This window comes from Rana temporaria (genome assembly GCF_905171775.1).
Source record: "Rana temporaria chromosome 4 unlocalized genomic scaffold, aRanTem1.1 chr4a, whole genome shotgun sequence".
Classification (NCBI taxonomy): domain Eukaryota; kingdom Metazoa; phylum Chordata; class Amphibia; order Anura; family Ranidae; genus Rana; species Rana temporaria.
This window is the reverse complement of record NW_024404432.1, coordinates 4,376,373-4,397,666: the sequence shown is the minus strand read 5'-3', so window position 1 is coordinate 4,397,666 and position 21,294 is coordinate 4,376,373. Positions and strand designations below refer to the sequence as shown.

Below are 21,294 nucleotides of genomic sequence, written 5' to 3'. Positions count from 1 at the left end.
AATGGCCATTGGGACTACAGGGAGTTTCCCGGTGGGCCGATGGCTCAGTGGGCTGGCTTCAGTGACATGGACCGCCGCCCCCCCTCCGCTCCTCCGTCTCTCCCTTCCTGCAGCGCTCACCTCCTCTCCCTCCCCGCAGCGCTCACCTGGGGGAACAGAGAAGCAGGGGGACGACAGAGGAGCATGGGGGAGGGGACAGACAGCTGACTCAACAGCTATGGCCTGGGAGTTTCTCACTTCTGCCTAATCTTGTCCCATAAGGGGGGGCACCAAACTGATTCTTTGCCCCGGGTGAAATAATTTCTAGCTTCCCCACTGGTACTGCCTATAAGAGTACCAGTACCAGCCGTTCTACTAATAAAGTAGAATAGCTGGGGCTAGTGAAGGGGGGAGGGGGCTTGGGTGGCCGGGGGGGGCGGGAGTTGTCCAGCCGCCATGGGAGAGACCTGTCAAAGTGGGCCAGTCTGAATGAAGTCCAGGGCCAAATTTTTGTCCCAGTCCAGCCCTGCATGGGTGCAGGGTGTTCACTTATTTTAACCACTTCAGCCCGGAGGATTTGGCTGCTGAATGACCAGAGGACTTTTTACAATTTGCCACTGCGCTGCTTTAACCACTTATGGACCCATTCACGCCGATATACGTTGGCAGAATGGCACGGCTGGGCACAATCACGTACCTGTACGTGTTTTTTTAAACCCAGCCGTGGGGTTGCGAGCGCGCCGCCGATAGCACGCCTCCTGCAGCTATGCCTCCTGCAGCATGGGGCCCGGTCGCCATGGTGACCTCAGCGACGCCCTATATTTAGGGTTTAGGCCTAGACTTTTATCACCTGGAGCTTCCTGGGCTCCACCTTCTGATAGATGTATAATGCATCAGAATCCAGAGACTAGGCTATATCTATGACACGTATTTTTAGCATTGTGGCATAGGCATCAGTTGCATATGTATTGCTGTTGGGTATTAGATGAATACACTATGAATCTGTGACCTCGTGCTTCAGCTGTATGTTATGTCTCCTATGTGTCCCACCTAAGACCCGGACCAAAATGCAGGTAAAGGACCAGGCCCCTTTTTGCGATTCGGCAACTGCGTCGCTTTAACGGACAATTGCGCGGTCGTGCGACGTGGCTCCCAAACAAAATTTGCGTCCTTTTTTTCCCACAAATAGAGCTTTCTTTTGGTGGTATTTGATCACCTCTGCGGTTTTTATTTTTTGCGCTATAAACAAAAATAGAGCGACAATTTTGAAAAAAATGCAATATTTTTAACTTTTTGCTATAATAAATATCCCCCAAAAATATATATAAAAAAAAAAAAAATTTTCTCAGTTTAGGCCGATACGTATTCTTCTACCTATTTCTGATAAAAAATCGCAATAAGCGTTTATCGATTGGTTTATAGCGTATAGCGTATAGCGTTTACAAAATAGGGGATAGTTTTATTGCATTTTTATAAATTATTTTTTTTTACTACTAATGGCGGCGATCTGTGATTTTTTTCGTGACTGCGACATTATGGTGGACACTTTGGACAATTTTGACACATTTTTGGGACCATTGTCATTTTCACAGAAAAAAATGCATTAAAAATGCATTGTTTACTGTGAAAATGACAATTGCATAGTTACATAGTTAGTCAGGTTGAAAAAAGACAAGTCCATCCAGTTCAACCACAAAAAAAATAAACAAACAAAATAAAAAACACAGTACAATCCCATACACCCAACTCTGTACCCACAGTTGATCCAGAGGAAGGCAAAAAAAAAACAGCAGATCATGAGATCAAATTTGCTACAAAATTCCTTCCTGATCCCCCGAGAGGCAATCGGATTTACCCTGGATCAACTTTACCTACAAATCTTAGTACTCAGTTATATTCTGTACATTTAGGAAAGAATCCAGGCCTTTCTTATAGCAATCTACTGAGCTGGCCAGAACCACCTCTGGAGGGAGTCTGTTCCACATTCTCACAGCTCTTATGCCGCATACACACCATCACTTTATGTGATGAAAAAAAAAATCATTTTCTATGAAGTAAAAAACGACGTTTTTGAAACTTCAATTTTCAAAGACGAAGTTGCCTACACACCATCGTTTTTTCACAATGTTCTAGCAAAGCGAGGTTACGTTCACCACTTTTTCCATTGAAGCTTGCTTCATAACTAGCTTCTGGGCATGCGCGGGTGTAAAAACGTCTTTTAAACGCCGTTTTTTGCTACACGCGGTCAATTTCTGTGAAGTAAAAAACGATGTTTTGAAAAACGACACATAAAATTGAAGCATGCTTCAATTTTTTTTTTCGTTTTTCACAAGACATAAAACGACGTTTTCCCCCACACACGGTGATTTAAAGTGACGTTTTTAAAAACGTCGTTTTTTTTCATCACATAAAGTGATGGTGTGTACGGGGCATAAGGGCCCTTTCACATAGGCGGATCAGTAATGATCCACTCCGCGTGTCCGTAAAAGCTCAGCGGGGATCCTCCGTTAAATCCCCGCTAAGCTGGCAGCTGACAAGGTGTTCCCCGCACACTGTGCAGGGACCGCCCTGCCTTTCCCCTATGGGGGATCGGATGAACACAGACCGTATGTCCGTGTTCATCCGATCCGATAGACGGAAGAAAAATAGGATTTTCTTCCGTCCGACCACTTATATATTTGTACATGTTGATCATATCCCCCCATTATTCTCCTCTTCTCAGGAGAGAATAAATTCAGTTCCTCTAATCTTTCCTCATAGCTGAGCTCCTCCATGCCTCTTATCAGTTTGGTTGCCCTTCTCTGCACTTTCTCCAGTTCTCCTATATCCTTTTTGAGAACTGGTGCCCAAAACTGAACTGCATATTCCAGATGAGGTCTTACTAATGATTTGTACAGGGGCAAAATTATATCTCTGTCTCTGGAGTCCATACCTCTCTTATACAAGAAAGGACTTTCCTCGCTTTGGAAACCGCAGCTTGGCATTGCATGTTATTATTGAGCTTATGATCAACTAAAACCCCCAGATCCTTCTCCACTACAGATCCCCCCAGACCCTTCTCCACTACGGATCCCCCCCAGATCCTTCTCCACTATGGATCCCCCAGATCCTTCTCCACTATGGATCCCCCAGATCTTTCTCCACTACGGATCCCCCCAGATCTTTCTCCACTACGGATCCCCCCAGATCCTTCTCCACTAGGGATCCCCCCAGATGTTTCTCCACTAGGGATCCCCCAGATCCTTCTCCACTATGGATCCCCCCAGATGTTTCTCCGCTACAGATCCCCCCAGATCTTTCTCCACTACGGATCCCCCCCAGATCCTTCTCCACTACGGATCCCCCCAGATCTTTCTCCACTAGAGATCCCCCCAGATCCTTCTCCACTACGGATCCCCCCAGATCTTTCTCCACTACCAATCCCCCCAGATCTTTCTCCACTACGGATCCCCCCAGATCTTTCTCCACTACGGATCCCCCCAGATCTTTCTCCACTAGGGATCCCCCCAGAACTTTCTCCACTAGGGATCCCCCCAGATCCTTCTCCACTACAGATCCCCCCAGTTGTACTCCCCCTAGTATGTATGATGCATGCATATTCTTAGCCCCCAAGTGCATAACTTTACATTTATCTACATTAAACCTCATCTGCCACTTAGTCGCCCAATTAGACAGAGCATTGAGGTCGGCTTGTAAATTGGAGACATCCTGTAAGGACGTTATTCCACTGCATAGCTTGGTGTCATCTGCAAAGACAGAAATACCAGACCCAATATCATTTATAAAGATATTAAAAAGTAAGGGTCCCAGCACTGAACCTTGGGGTACACCACTGATAACGCTGAACCTTGGGGTTGTCAGGGCACAGACCTTTCACGGTCACGTTCCCTGGTTGGTTCTGAGTGGAATCGAACCTGGGACCTCTCCGTTTTCAGGTCCGGCTCTTTGTCTCTGAGCCACTGCTCAGTTCTAGTCTGTGTGCTGTCCGTTGGAGCCTGGTTCTGAACCTGTACTTCTGTGGACCAATCAGTGACCAGTGCGGCCTATTTAAGCCAGCCCCTTCCCCTTTGCTAATTGCTGGTTCGTTGTCAGCTTTACCCTGTGAGAGAACCTTGAAACCTGAATACCCTGACCTGTTTTGACCCGGATTGGGCCTTGACTATTCTCTGCCGTCTCCTACCCTTGACCCCTGCCTGCTTATCGGATTTGCTGTTGTCTCCTGCCCCTTGACCTTGGCTTGCTCTCACGGACTTCCTCTGATCTCTCCAACTCCTGACCCACGGCCTGTGACCCGGATTTGCCTTGTTTCCTGTTGGTCCCTTCTGGACTTACCTGCCTGTTATTGCCTGATCAACGACTGTCTCCAGTCCTCTGCACCTGCCCTGTTTTCGTCAGCTGCACCAAGTCTGCCTACCAGTTCCCGGCACCGGTGCCTCCTTGTGCCGTCCCTCCTCTGTTCTAACTCCAGGGAGTGGTCTGCACAGGGTCGCAAAGGTGAGCCGCCCTCAGCATCTCGGCCTCGGTGAGTACTTACCTTAATGGTCCTGACAGGGGTACACCACTGATAACACTGAACCTTGGGGTACACCACTGATAACATTGGACCATTCAGAGTAAGAATCATTAACCACGACTCTCTGAATTCTGTCTTTCAGCCAGTTTTCTATCCATTTACAAATTGATCTTTCCAAGCCTTACCTTACACATGAGCCGTGTGTGTGGAACTGTATCGAACGCTTTTGCAAAATCCAAATATATCACGTCCACAGCCACGCCTCTGTCCAAGTATACCACGTCCACAGCCACGCCTCTGTCCAAGTATACCACGTCCACAGCCACGCCTCTGTCCAAGTATACCACGTCCACAGCCACGCCTCTGTCCAAGTATACCACGTCCACAGCCACGCCTCTGTCCAAGTATACCACGTCCACAGCCACGCCTCTGTCCAAGTATACCACGTCCACAGCCACCCCTCTGTCCAAGTATACCACGTCCACAGCCACCCCTCTGTCCAAGTATACCACGTCCACCACCACCCCTCTGTCCAAGTATACCACGTCCACAGCCACCCCTCTGTCCTAGTATACCACATCCACCGCCACCCCTCTGTCCAAGTATACCACGTCCACAGCCACCCCTCTGTCCAAGTATACCACGTCCACAGCCAAGCCTCTGTCCAAGTATACCACGTCCACAGCCACCCCTCTGTCCAAGTATACCACGTCCACAGCCACCCCTCTGTCCAAGTATACCACGTCCACAGCCACCCCTCTGTCCTAGTATACCACGTCCACCGCCACCCCTCTGTCCAAGTATACCACGTCCACAGCCACCCCTCTTTCCAAGTATACCACGTCCACAGCCACCCCTCTGTCCTAGTATACCACGTCCACAGCCACCCCTCTGTCCTAGTATACCACGTCCACCGCCACCCCTCTGTCCAAGTATACCACGTCCACCGCCACACCTCTGTCCAAGTATACCACATCCACCGCCACCCCTCTGTCCAAGTATACCACGTCCACAGCCACCCCTCTGTCCAAGTATACCACGTCCACAGCCACCCCTCTGTCCAAGTATACCACGTCCACAGCCACCCCTCTGTCCAAGTATACCACGTCCACAGCCACGCCTCTATCCTAGTATACCAGGTCCACCGCCACCCCTCTGTCCAAGTATACAATGTCCACAGCCACCCCTCTGTCCAAGTATACCACGTCCACAGCCACCCCTCTGTCCTAGTATACCACGTCGACCGCCACCCCTCTGTCCATGTATACCACATCCACAGCCACCCCTCTGTCCTAGTATACCACGTCCACCGCCACCCCTCTGTCCAAGTATACCACGTCCACAGCCACCCCTCTGTCCTAGTATACCACGTCCACAGCCACCCCTCTGTCCAAGTATACCACGTCCACCGCCACCCCTCTGTCCAAGTATACCACGTCCACCGCCACCCCTCTGTCCAAGTATACCACGTCCACCGCCACCCCTCTGTCCAAGTATACCATGTCCACAGCCACCCCTCTGTCCAAGTATACCACGTCCACCGCCACCCCTCTGTCCAAGTATACCACGTCCACCGCCACCCCTCTGTCCAAGTATACCATGTCCACAGCCACCCCTCTGTCCAAGTATACCACGTCCACAGCCACCCCTCTGTCCAAGTATACCACGTCCACAGCCACCCCTCTGTCCTAGTATACCACGTCCACAGCCACCCCTCTGTCCTAGTATACCACGTCCACAGCCACCCCTCTGTCCTAGTATACCACGTCCACCGCCACCCCTCTGTCCAAGTATACAATGTCCACAGCCACCCCTCTGTCCAAGTATACCACGTCCACAGCCACCCCTCTGTCCTAGTATACCACGTCCACCGCCACCCCTCTGTCCAAGTATACCACGTCCACAGCCACCCCTCTGTCCAAGTATACCACGTCCACAGCCACCCCTCTGTCCTAGTATACCACGTCGACCGCCACCCCTCTGTCCTAGTATACCACGTCCACAGCCACCCCTCTGTCCTAGTATACCACGTCCACCGCCACCCCCTCTGTCCAAGTATACAATGTCCACAGCCACCCCTCTGTCCAAGTATACCACGTCCACAGCCACCCCTCTGTCCTAGTATACCACGTCCACCGCCAGCCCTCTGTCCAAGTATACCACGTCCACCGCCACCCCTCTGTCCAAGTATACCACGTCCACCGCCACCCCTCTGTCCAAGTACACCACGTCCACAGCCACCCCTCTGTCCAAGTATACCACGTCCACAGCCACCCCTCTGTCCAAGTATACCACATCCACAGCCACCCCTCTGTCCTAGTATACCACGTCCACCGCCACCCCTCTGTCCAAGTATACTACGTCCACAGCCACCCCTCTTTCCAAGTATACCACATCCACCGCCACCCCTCTGTCCAAGTATACCACGTCCACCGCCACCCCTCTGTCCAAGTATACCACATCCACCGCCACCCCTCTGTCCAAGTATACCACGTCCACAGCCACCCCTCTGTCCTAGTATACCACGTCCACCGCCACCCCTCTGTCCAAGTATACCACGTCCACAGCCACCCCTCTGTCCAAGTATACCACGTCCACAGCCACCCCTCTGTCCTAGTATACCACGTCCACAGCCACCCCTCTGTCCTAGTATACCACGTCCACCGCCACCCCTCTGTCCAAGTATACCACGTCCACCGCCACCCCTCTGTCCAAGTATACCACGTCCACCGCCACCCCTCTGTCCAAGTATACCACGTCCACAGCCACCCCTCTGTCCAAGTATACCACGTCCACAGCCACCCCTCTGTCCTAGTATACCACGTCCACCGCCACCCCTCTGTCCTAGTATACCACGTCCACCGCCACCCCTCTGTCCAAGTATACAATGTCCGCAGCCACCCCTCTGTCCAAGTATACCACGTCCACCGCCACCCCTCTGTCCAAGTATACTACGTCCACAGCCACCCCTCTTTCCAAGTATACCACATCCACCGCCACCCCTCTGTCCAAGTATACCACGTCCACCGCCACCCCTCTGTCCAAGTATACCACATCCACCGCCACCCCTCTGTCCAAGTATACCACGTCCACAGCCACCCCTCTGTCCAAGTATACCACGTCCACAGCCACCCCTCTGTCCTAGTATACCACGTCCACCGCCACCCCTCTGTCCAAGTATACCACGTCCACAGCCACCCCTCTGTCCAAGTATACCACGTCCACAGCCACCCCTCTGTCCAAGTATACCACGTCCACAGCCACCCCTCTGTCCTAGTATACCACGTCCACCGCCACCCCTCTGTCCAAGTATACCATGTCCACAGCCACCCCTCTGTCCTAGTATACCACGTCCACAGCCACCCCTCTGTCCAAGTATACCACGTCCACAGCCACCCCTCTGTCCAAGTATACCACGTCCACCCCTCTGTCCAAGTATACCACGTCCACCGCCACCCCTCTGTCCAAGTATACCACGTCCACCGCCACCCCTCTGTCCAAGTATACCACGTCCACCGCCACCCCTCTGTCCAAGTATACCACGTCCACTGCCACGCCTCTGTCCAGGGTTTTACTTGCCTCTTCATAAAAGGAAATCAGGTTTGTCTGACAACTTCTGTCTTTCATGAATCCATGTTGTCTGCTGCTTAAATAGTTTTTTTTTCCAGCAAGAACTCATCCATGTGGTCTTTTATTAAACGTTCCAGTATCTTCCCAACTATAGAAGTTAGACTAACAGGTCTATAGTTATTGGTAAAGACTTTGTTCCCTTTTTAAATATGGGCACCACATTGGCCCTGCGCCAATCCAGTGGTACTATTCCTGTCATTAATGAGTCCTGTAGCGCTCACCCCCGAAGGAGCCGCTGTTTAGTTTGGGATCGGCATACTGGGTCACCTTTTTGACTTGGTCTAGGGGTGACATCCGTGAGTGTAGATGAAGAGCAAGTGTCCAGACATCAAATGGGGTTTCAATGCTTTATTCCAAGGCCCAACATGGCCAACATCAACATGGCACACGACAGTGAAAGGTTGATGAGCGTAGAGGAACTTTAGTATCAGGCCTTGGATGTGAAAAGAGAGCAAGCCTGCTCTCAGCAGTAGTGTAACTCAGTTCGTCGCCACCCAAGCAGAGTGGGTAAAGTGCCCCCAGACAGGCGATTATCACAGGCCTGGCAGCTGGAGCGTCACTTAAGGATCACTGGGAGGAAACAGGCCTCTGCCACAGGCTTGACTCAGGGCCTCTGCCACAGGCCGGACAACTTAGGATTTGTGAGATCGATTTGAGCAAATCCTCCCAGTTAGTGTGATTAAGGTCACCCACTGACAGCTTGAGCATACCTGTCATACGGTGCGGTGACCGGATCCCCGATGGTTCGTCTGGGCCTCCTGGACAACCTCTAACTCTGGTTTCTCCCGGACCAATCCCCCATCGTACAGCTCCCAGCTTAGGATCCTCTCAGTAGAAGGTTGGGACCCAGCAAGTCGCTGGGGCCCCTCTCAATGTCAGGATGAGGCTCCGCATGGTGCATGACCTCAGTGAAGCTGGCCCGCACAGAACAGCCCGCCAAAGGTGGCCACCACATATATATCCCCTCCCAGCATGCCTAACGAGGGAAGAAACTCCTCTGATTGGCTGCTGAGAGAAGGTGGGTCTGTCAGAACCCCTCTAGCGCCAACTGCCGCCCAGAGGTGATAACGCACCTCTGGAGCGCAGACTGACCTACAGGACAGATTCTGAAATTGGCAACAGCCTAAATTTCTATAAATTGGGAATGGGAGTAAAACTAACCCTCCCATTCCCCACTAACTTTAGAGTAGCGCCCGTACTGAAAGTAGGGGGGCGCTACAGTCCCTAAATATTAGATACAGTGGCTTTGAAATGACAGAGCTCAACTCACCTAGGATCCGTGGATGGATGCCATCAGGTCCAGGTGCTTTATCCACCTTTATTCTGTCTTAATATTTCTGGACCATATCACTTTTGAGCCATTGTGGATTTGGGGCTGTGTCACTCCCACCCCCATTTTGGACATGAGCTCCCCCATGCTCCATTGTATACACAGAGCTGAAGAAAACATTTAATAAATTTTCCTTCTCTTTGTCCCCAGTCACCCACTCTAGATTATTTTGTACCGCCACCCCTCTGTCCAAGTATACCACGTCCACCGCCACCCCTCTGTCCAAGTATACCATGTCCACAGCCACCCCTCTGTCCAAGTATACCACGTCCACAGCCACCCCTCTGTCCAAGTATACCACGTCCACAGCCACCCCTCTGTCCTAGTATACCACGTCCACAGCCACCCCTCTGTCCTAGTATACCACGTCCACAGCCACCCCTCTGTCCTAGTATACCACGTCCACCGCCACCCCTCTGTCCAAGTATACAATGTCCACAGCCACCCCTCTGTCCAAGTATACCACGTCCACAGCCACCCCTCTGTCCTAGTATACCACGTCGACCGCCACCCCTCTGTCCAAGTATACCACGTCCACAGCCACCCCTCTGTCCAAGTATACCACGTCCACAGCCACCCCTCTGTCCTAGTATACCACGTCGACCGCCACCCCTCTGTCCTAGTATACCACGTCCACAGCCACCCCTCTGTCCTAGTATACCACGTCCACCGCCACCCCTCTGTCCAAGTATACAATGTCCACAGCCACCCCTCTGTCCAAGTATACCACGTCCACAGCCACCCCTCTGTCCTAGTATACCACGTCCACCGCCAGCCCTCTGTCCAAGTATACCACGTCCACCGCCACCCCTCTGTCCAAGTATACCACGTCCACCGCCACCCCTCTGTCCAAGTACACCACGTCCACAGCCACCCCTCTGTCCAAGTATACCACGTCCACAGCCACCCCTCTGTCCAAGTATACCACATCCACAGCCACCCCTCTGTCCTAGTATACCACGTCCACCGCCACCCCTCTGTCCAAGTATACTACGTCCACAGCCACCCCTCTTTCCAAGTATACCACATCCACCGCCACCCCTCTGTCCAAGTATACCACGTCCACCGCCACCCCTCTGTCCAAGTATACCACATCCACCGCCACCCCTCTGTCCAAGTATACCACGTCCACAGCCACCCCTCTGTCCTAGTATACCACGTCCACCGCCACCCCTCTGTCCAAGTATACCACGTCCACAGCCACCCCTCTGTCCAAGTATACCACGTCCACAGCCACCCCTCTGTCCTAGTATACCACGTCCACAGCCACCCCTCTGTCCTAGTATACCACGTCCACCGCCACCCCTCTGTCCAAGTATACCACGTCCACCGCCACACCTCTGTCCAAGTATACCACGTCCACCGCCACCCCTCTGTCCAAGTATACCACGTCCACAGCCACCCCTCTGTCCAAGTATACCACGTCCACAGCCACCCCTCTGTCCTAGTATACCACGTCCACCGCCACCCCTCTGTCCTAGTATACCACGTCCACCGCCACCCCTCTGTCCAAGTATACAATGTCCGCAGCCACCCCTCTGTCCAAGTATACCACGTCCACCGCCACCCCTCTGTCCAAGTATACTACGTCCACAGCCACCCCTCTTTCCAAGTATACCACATCCACCGCCACCCCTCTGTCCAAGTATACCACGTCCACCGCCACCCCTCTGTCCAAGTATACCACATCCACCGCCACCCCTCTGTCCAAGTATACCACGTCCACAGCCACCCCTCTGTCCAAGTATACCACGTCCACAGCCACCCCTCTGTCCTAGTATACCACGTCCACCGCCACCCCTCTGTCCAAGTATACCACGTCCACAGCCACCCCTCTGTCCAAGTATACCACGTCCACAGCCACCCCTCTGTCCAAGTATACCACGTCCACAGCCACCCCTCTGTCCAAGTATACCACGTCCACCGCCACCCCTCTGTCCAAGTATACCACGTCCACAGCCACCCCTCTGTCCTAGTATACCACGTCCACAGCCACCCCTCTGTCCAAGTATACCACGTCCACAGCCACCCCTCTGTCCAAGTATACCACGTCCACCCCTCTGTCCAAGTATACCACGTCCACCGCCACCCCTCTGTCCAAGTATACCACGTCCACCGCCACCCCTCTGTCCAAGTATACCACGTCCACCGCCACCCCTCTGTCCAAGTATACCACGTCCACCCCTCTGTCCAAGGTTTTACTTACCTCCTCATCAGGTTTGTCTGACATCTTCTGTCTTTCATTAATCCATGCAGTCTGGTGCTTAAAATATTTTTTCCAGCAAGAACTCATCCATGTGGTCTTTTATTAAACGTTCCAGTATCTTCCCAACTATAGAAGTTAGACTAACAGGTCTATAGTTATTGGTAAAGACTTTGTTCCCTTTTTAAATATGGGCACCACATTGGCCCTGCGCCAATCCAGTGGTACTATTCCTGTCATTAATGAGTCCTGTAGCGCTCACCCCCGAAGGAGCCGCTGTTTAGTTTGGGATCGGCATACTGGGTCACCTTTTTGACTTGGTCTAGGGGTGACATCCGTGAGTGTAGATGAAGAGCAAGTGTCCAGACATCAAATGGGGTTTCAATGCTTTATTCCAAGGCCCAACATGGCCAACATCAACATGGCACACGACAGTGAAAGGTTGATGAGCGTAGAGGAACTTTAGTATCAGGCCTTGGATGTGAAAAGAGAGCAAGCCTGCTCTCAGCAGTAGTGTAACTCAGTTCGTCGCCACCCAAGCAGAGTGGGTAAAGTGCCCCCAGACAGGCGATTATCACAGGCCTGGCAGCTGGAGCGTCACTTAAGGATCACTGGGAGGAAACAGGCCTCTGCCACAGGCTTGACTCAGGGCCTCTGCCACAGGCCGGACAACTTAGGATTTGTGAGATCGATTTGAGCAAATCCTCCCAGTTAGTGTGATTAAGGTCACCCACTGACAGCTTGAGCATACCTGTCATACGGTGCGGTGACCGGATCCCCGATGGTTCGTCTGGGCCTCCTGGACAACCTCTAACTCTGGTTTCTCCCGGACCAATCCCCCATCGTACAGCTCCCAGCTTAGGATCCTCTCAGTAGAAGGTTGGGACCCAGCAAGTCGCTGGGGCCCCTCTCAATGTCAGGATGAGGCTCCGCATGGTGCATGACCTCAGTGAAGCTGGCCCGCACAGAACAGCCCGCCAAAGGTGGCCACCACATATATATCCCCTCCCAGCATGCCTAACGAGGGAAGAAACTCCTCTGATTGGCTGCTGAGAGAAGGTGGGTCTGTCAGAACCCCTCTAGCGCCAACTGCCGCCCAGAGGTGATAACGCACCTCTGGAGCGCAGACTGACCTACAGGACAGATTCTGAAATTGGCAACAGCCTAAATTTCTATAAATTGGGAATGGGAGTAAAACTAACCCTCCCATTCCCCACTAACTTTAGAGTAGCGCCCGTACTGAAAGTAGGGGGGCGCTACAGTCCCTAAATATTAGATACAGTGGCTTTGAAATGACAGAGCTCAACTCACCTAGGATCCGTGGATGGATGCCATCAGGTCCAGGTGCTTTATCCACCTTTATTCTGTCTTAATATTTCTGGACCATATCACTTTTGAGCCATTGTGGATTTGGGGCTGTGTCACTCCCACCCCCATTTTGGACATGAGCTCCCCCATGCTCCATTGTATACACAGAGCTGAAGAAAACATTTAATAAATTTTCCTTCTCTTTGTCCCCAGTCACCCACTCTAGATTATTTTGTAAGGGGCCTACATGCTCAGACTTCACCTTTTTACTATTAATATATTTAAATAATTTTTTGGGGTTTGTCCTACTATCTTTTGCAATCTGTCGTTCATTTTGAATTTTTTGCATCCTTGATTTCCTTTTTACATATCCTGTTATATTCTATATATGTAACATTTAAACAACACTAGTGTTCCTTCATTTTTATAATTGCAGTTTGGGAGTTAACCACAAGGGGGCGCTGATGGGGTTAAGTGTGACCTCATTTGTGTTTCTAACTGTAGGGGGGTGTGGCTGTAGGTGTGACATCATTGATTGTGTTTCCCTATATCAGGGAACACACGATCAATGACGGCGTCACAGTGAAGAATGGGAAAGCTGTGTTTATACACAGCTCTCCCCGTTCTTCGGCTCCGGGGACCGATTGCGGGACTCCAGCGGCGATCGGGTCCACGAGTCCTGCGGTCACGGAGCTTCGGGTCCGCGACCCACGGCTGGGCATTTAACAATCACGTACAGGTACGTGATTGTGCCCAGCTGTGCCATTCTGCCGACGTATATCGGCGTTAGGCAGTCCTTAAAGGGTCACTAAAGGAATTTTTTTTTTTTTAGCTAAATAGCTTCCTTTACCTTACTGCAGTACTGGTTTCATGTCCTCATTGCTCGTTTTTGCTTTGAAGTAGCTGTAATTCTGCTCTGATCTCCACACTTCCTGGTTGTCTTTTTCCTTATAATCATGGTACTGGGAGCTTTCTCACGATGGTCTAAGCTGTCATTACTGTGTCTAAAACTTCCCAGAACCAATCAGATTCATTTTAAAAACAAAACACTGCCCTGGATTTGTTTGTTTTTGTTCTGTGAGTCTCTCTACTTCACATAAACATGAAATCAGTTTAAACGTGAAACTAACCTGCAGGCACATTATATGATTGATTTTTATCTATTTGTAATCGTTTTTAAAAGGAATCAGTTAACTTTTATGTCTCTATACCCTGTAAACAGTCATTTCAGCAAAAAAAATGTTTTCCTTTAGTGACCCCTTAAGTGGTTAAATACTCAACATTGGAGCTTATGCTTGTGTTATTTGGCTTATATTCTCTTTTGGTACCATTTTGTATCATGTCTCATATGTGATTCAATTTCTTGACTCTGCATATGTATTAGGTTAAATAGTCTGCTTGAAGTATAGGCCTCATTTGTATATGTGGACTTATGAATTTGGGAGGCTTTTACCTGACCTTTACATTGTCATGTGCAATCTGCTATATGTTGTCTTGATGCATTAAAGTGGAGTTCCAGACTTTTTTGTTTATTAAAAGTCAGCAGCTACATAAAGTGTATTGTACTTTCCTGACTACATAAAGTGTAGCTGTTGACTTTTAACCACTTCCTTACTGGGCACTTAAACACCCCTCCTGACCAGACCAATTTTCAGCTTTCAGCGCTCTCACACTTTGAATGACAATTACTCAGTCATGCAACACTGTACCCAAATGATTTTTTTGTCCTTTTTCTCATACAAATAGAGCTTTCTTTTGGTGGTATTTGATCACCTCTGGCTTTTTTATTTTTTGCGCTATTAATGAAAAAAGACCGAAAATTTTGAAAAAAAATGTTTTTTTCTTAGTTTCTGTGATAAAATTTAGCAAATTATAAATTTTTCTTCATAAATTTTGGCCAAAATTTATACTGCTACATGTCTTTGATAAAAATAACCCAAAAATGTGGGAAATTATTTGGTCTGTGTGAAAGTTTTAGAGTCTATAAGCTATAGTGCAAATCATAAAAAATTATCACATCTGATCACACCTGATGTACTGAAGGCCTATCTCATTTCTTGAGACCCTAACAAGTCAGGAAAGTACAAATGCCCCCCATATAACCCCTTGGAAAGTAGGCAGAGGTGGGTACGGAGGGGGCAGAGGTGGGTACGGAGGCGGCAGAGGTGGGTACTGGTGGGTGCCAAGTGTTTCCCGGGCACTGATTGGGCACTGATTGGGCACTGTGGGGCACTGTATGGCACTGATTGGGCACTGTATGGCACTGATTGGGCACTGTATGGCACTGATTGGGCACTGTATGGCACTGGTCAGGCACTGTATGGCACTGGTCGAGCACTGTATGGCACTGGTCGGGCACTGTATGGCACTGGTCGGGCACTGTATGGCACTGGTCGGGCACTGTATGGCACTGGTCGGGCACTGTATGGCACTGGTCGGGCACTGTATGGCACTGGTCGGGCACTGTATGGCACTGGTCGGGCACTGTATGGCACTGTATGGCACTGGTCGGGCACTGTATGGCACTGGTCGGGCACTGTATGGCACTGGTCGGGCACTGTATGGCACTGGTCGGGCACTGATCGGGCCCTTTATCTCAGAACTTTCTCGCTCCTCACACGCGGTGTCTGTGTGAGGAGGGAGAGCCGGCAATGAGAGATGATCTCATATGTTTACATTTGAGATCATCTCTCATTGCCCAACGATCGCACTGTAAATAGCTGCTGTGATTGGCTATTTACCGCGATCTGTGATTGTCTGTGTCCAAGGGACACGGCCAGCACAGAAGTTCCCTGATGCACGCTCGGGAGCGCGTGCGGGGAACGAGGAAAGGGGCAGCCGTAAAAAGACGGCGTCCCAGAGAAGTAGAGCCACCCTGTGGACGTATATAGTCGTACGGCCGTCGGGAAGTGGTTAATATATTTTTTTTACTAGTAATGGCGGCGATCAGCAATTTTTATTTTCATTGGGCAGCACAGTGGTGTAGTGAGTAGCACTTTCGCCTAGCAGCAAAAGGTTCGCTGGTTCGAATCCCAACCACGACACCATCTGCCTGGAGTTTGCATGTTCTCCCTGTGCATGCGTGGGTTTCCTCCGGGTACTCCGGTTTCCTCCCACACCCCAAAGACATGCTGGTAGGTAAATTCGATCTCGTCCAAAAATGGCCCAGTATATATGTGTGTATGACTGTGTGTCCCTAGCGTGTCATGATCCTACGGGGTAAAAATGACCGCACCAGCCAAGCAGATACTGGCTGGAAAAAGCGCCCAGAGGTGATTCAGTTCGCATGCGTTGCGCTATACAAGTCTTTCATTCATTCATTTATTCATGACTGCAACATTATGGCGGACACATCGGACACTTTTGACACATTTTTGGGACCATTGTCATTTTCACAGCGAAAAGTGCTATAAAAATGCACTGATTACTGTGAAAATGACAATGGCAGCGAGGGGGTTAACCACTAGTGGGCACTAAGGGGTTAAGTGTGCCCTAACGGAGTGATTCTTACTGTAGGGGGCGTGGCTGTAGGTGTGATGTCACTGATTGTCATTCCCTATAACAGGGAACAGACGATCAGTAACACTGCCACAGAGAAGAAGAGGGAAGGTGTGTTTACACTCACCTCTCCCCGTTCTTCAGCTCCTGTGACCCGATCACGGGACACCGGCAGCGATCGGGTCTGTGGGTCCCGCAGGCGCGGTCACGGAGCTTCGGACCGGGTCACAAGCGCGCGGCGCAGGCGCGCTCGCAACCCATGGCTGGGCTCTTAAAGGGGACGTATATATACCTGAGGAAGTCATATATACTGGACTGGGCTCTTAATGGGAACATATATATACCTGAGGAAGTCAAGTCATATATACTGGGCTGGGCTCTTAAAGGGGACGTATATATACCTGAGGAAGTCACGAGAAGTGACGAATACGCGCAAGAGTGTTATAAAGAGTCCACCAAGAGGTACCGGAGATGACGTTGGCGAACACACTTTCCTTTTTTACATGCCTGATTTTATCATAGCTATGTGAGTACACTTATGTAGTCTTTCTGTTGAATAAACCTTTTTAAACAATATCACACTATTGGTACTTTATCTCTCTGGGTGCGAGTCATTGTCAATCCTGGGACGTGACTACCGAGAGGGACCTGTCTTTTGAATTACAGTCCATCTGGATAACATCCTATGCGGATACGATCAGAAAGTGCGTTTGGGTTTATATGCTGTTACCTTACAGCAGGAAGGTAAGGGGACATCCTCACTTACTCTGAAGAGATCACTGGAAATTCATCCTTTCTTCACATTGTATTTTGGGATCCACACCAGCACTTTTATTCATTATTTTTTGGACTCCTGTTTATTTATTTTTTCTTTCTTTTTTGTTATGCCCATAGGCTTTGCTGCATGGACTTTTTATTTTTTAGCCTATCTCAGCCACTTGTGTGTTATGCACGTTGTACATCTTAATTTTTAGTAGTATATTATTATATTATTGTATTTCACTTTATTATGAAGATACTATGAAGATATACTTAATAGCACTGGTGTTTGGAATTGATACACCTTTGTCAGCAAGTTCACTGTAATATGTTTACTTTTGATGCCACATGTTTTTGATTGGACTGTTATAACCTTAGACAGACTATCTTTACATATTTACTTCCTCCACACGTTTTTCCCATCTCCTATTTTATAGCGCAGCACTACCTTCTTTCACAATTAATTATCTTATGGTTTGATACACTTTTTAGTGCTGCAGCTGTATCCCCTCCTCCCCCGCTTCCCCCCCACTTCTTGGTAGCGCGGTAATACTCACTCCTTCATATATACGTCTATGTGTCCAGCCGTGCCATTCTGCTGACGTATATCGGCGTTAAGCCTTAAGTGGTTAACTTTGGACGTTTGTTACATAAAACAACATCTTCTTCCCACTTGGATATGAAAGGGTTGGCCATACTGGGAGCAAATTTTGCTCCCATGACCACACCTTTTGTCTGTAGATAGTACGCACCATTGTGCCAAAAATAGTTATATGACATTGAGAATTCAAGCAACTCTAGAATAAAGTTGCTTTGTAAAGAAGGAACGGTGAAATCTTGGGAGAGGAAGCATTGAACCGCTTCATACCCCAGTCTATGTGAAATAGCTGTGTACTGGGATGTGTGATCATCAGTGTTGCTCATCTTCCTTTAAAAAAGTAATTAGTTACAGTTACAAATTACTTGTCCGAAAAAGTAATTGAGTTAGTGACTCAGTTACTTCATTGGCAAAGTAATTAGTTACTCAGCAAAGTAACTGACTTTTTTTTTGCTGGCGTATAAGACGACACTGTGCCATCTGTAACATGTCTCACTGTGCCTGTAACATAGGGTGACCAGACATCCCCGGTTTTAGGGGACAGTCCCCAGATTAAGGACACTGTCCCCGGACCAAATCTGTCCCCAGTTTTGTCCCTGGATTAGATTTGAATAGGGGCTGGGACAATTTCAAAGACAGTCAAGTCAGAATAAAAATAAAATAAAAAATCTGATGGGGGTGTGCTGGTCCTACTAGCTTAGGGGGGTGTATATGTTTCCATTATCTGTGCTCCTCTCTGATGATCATGTGCTGGTCGGAGTGGAGGGAATATTTCTTCAGTTTCGGGTGCATTCAGCTTCGCTCGCATCTTCTTCTGCCTTGGCTCAAGTCCCGGCCAGCCGCCTGCCTCCTTATCTCCTAGCCTTCCCTGGCAGAGTGATCTTCCTCTGCACCCCACCCAGTAGTAGCTGGGGCCCGCAGAGTAAGACTTGACAGGCTGTGAGGCGGGCGGCGGCCGCGGCGGGCAGAGAGTCGCTGATTGCCGCCATTACTAGTAATGTCCCTGGATTTAATTTAAAAAATCCGGTCACCTTACTGTAACATGCATGTTACAGGCACAGTGAGGCTGTTAAGAAATCTCCAGCAAGTGGTCATCAGTAGAGTTGAGCGGACACCTGGATGTTCGGGTTCGGACCCGAACCCGGACTTTGAAAAAAAAGTTTGGGACCGAGCCCGGACTTTGACCCGATCCCCATTGAAGTCAATGGGGACCCAGACTTTTGACTACAAAAATGTCTCTAAAAAACTAAGGGAAAGGGCTGGAGGGCTGCAAATGGCAGCAAAATGTTGGGAAGAGCATGGCAAGTACTCTGGAAATAAATATGGATAGGGAAATAACTCAAAATAACATAAAAAATATAAAAATAAAAAATATAATGATTTTGACCTTGGAGGACGAGGTCCATACAGTTTTGTTCAAAATTATTGAACCCCCCAATGCTGTAAAGGGTTTTAGGGAATTTAGTGTACATTTGTAATTGTATTCAGAATGAAATCCTACAAGGACTTCATAAAGAACCATATGCAACTAATATGACATCAATTGGTTTTGTAATACAGTAGTAAATGCAAAATTCATGGCAAAGGGCACTGTTGAAACGCTACCTGGTCGTGGCAGACAGAAGATGCTGACTTCGACTTCTGTGCGCTACCTGAAGCGTAGGGTGGAGAAAAGTCCCTGTGTGACTGCTGAGGAACTGAGAAAAGATTTGTCAGATGTGGGTACTGAAGTTTCTGCTCAGACAATACGGCGCACACTGCGTAATGAAGGCCTCCATGCCAGAACTCCCAGGCGCACCGCCTTGCTGTCTCCAAAGAATAAGAAGAGTCGACTGCAGTATGCCAAAAGTCATGTGGGCAAACCACAGAAGTTTTGGGATTGTGTTCTGTGGACTTATGAATCAAAATTACAACTGTGTGGGCCCATAGATCAACGCTATGTTTGGAGGAGGAAGAACAAGGCCTATGATGAAAAGAACACCTTGCCTACTGTGAAGCATGGCGGGGGGTCAATCATGCTTTGGGGCTGTTTTGCTTCTGCAGGTACAGGGAAGCTTCAGCGTGTGCAAGGTACCATGAATTCTCTTCAGTACTAGGAGATATTGGATGACAATGTGATGCAGTCCGTCACAAGGTACTTGACAGAAACACAGTATATCACAGGTGGGGTGGCAGGTGTACTGTTGTTGAAATACTCAGTCACCTTTAGTGCTCACTGCCCCTACAGAACAAATATTTCAGAAAAGTGTGCCTGCCTGCTAAGGAACTTGACAGAAACACAGTATATCACAGGTGCACAGGTGCTGTGGCAGGTGTACTGTTGTTAAAATATTCAGAAATAAGATGATGCAGATATCAAATGAATAAAGTGTGCCCCTTGATATTTCTGGATCAGTAGAACAGCATAGACCTAACACTTTCCCTCAGAAGAACAATCAGGAACCTTTCCCTCACGAACGCCGACGTTCTCCTCCAACTCCAAGTGTCTTACCACTAGCCCCCCATGTCTCGCCACAAACCACCCAATCACCTTGTTAACCTTGATCCGCCCCTTGTTCAGCCTCACTATCGATCTTGCCATGCGCCAAGTGGTCCGAGCGATTATGTCGGACCAAACCAGTAGCATTCCAGGATAAGCCGCGCGAAAGGCCAATACATCCGCCTTAACGGCCGTGATCAAGTCCCCGATAGGCCTAATTCCAAGATCATTCCCCCCTACATGGAGGACTAACACATCAGGAGGACGGTCCAGCACCTCCGGCAGCACCCTGCCCCACCCCATTCCCCTGATACCCAACCACCGTATCCTAGCCACTCCCCTAGGGAAACCCAGCTGCCTGCCATCCGGCCTAGCTTCCGCCCTTCAGGCCCCCCAGTACACATATGAGTGCCCCAAAATCCAAACGAGGCGCTCCTGACCACCATCTGAAAAACAAATAACAAAATTGAGTGACCAGTAACATGCACCACATCTCATATGAGCCACCCTCCTTTACATTTTTACTCCGTCAACATATGCGGTCTAACGTATGACCTGAACCTCTTGGATTCCCACCTGCCAATACGCTTTACTGCTGCCTCATCCAACCCGCACCGAGCCGCCTCAGTAGCCGCCCCAATGCGGAAGGAGTGCGAAGCAAATTGCTTTCCATCGAACCCCGCCACCTGCAAGCATTTCCTAAACACTGCCGTGAACTGGAACTTGGATACGAACGAACCATCCGCATGCATTAGCAGGGGCCCTCCCAACCCCGGGCGAATGGCCAAAAACTCTCCCACCACTTTCACCGGGCAAACTCCCGACCCTTGTAGCGCATATAAAAACACGTCAACCCCTTTTCCCACCTGATCCGTTTTAGACCTGCGCAACCTAAACACCACTCTACCTTCCCCCACGCGCACGTCCGTGACTAACAACCCCCCCCAACTGTTTTTGAGGGGCTAACCAATTCTCCCACCCGGAACGCCCCAAAAAA

General features: G+C 49.5%; 1 protein-coding gene across 1 annotated transcript in view; it reads left to right on the top strand.

Moving 5' to 3' along the window:
- LOC120921724 (NACHT, LRR and PYD domains-containing protein 14-like) overlaps positions 1-21,294 on the top strand; it is a 483,121-nt gene that overhangs the window by 85,142 nt on the left and 376,685 nt on the right. The window lies entirely within an intron of this gene.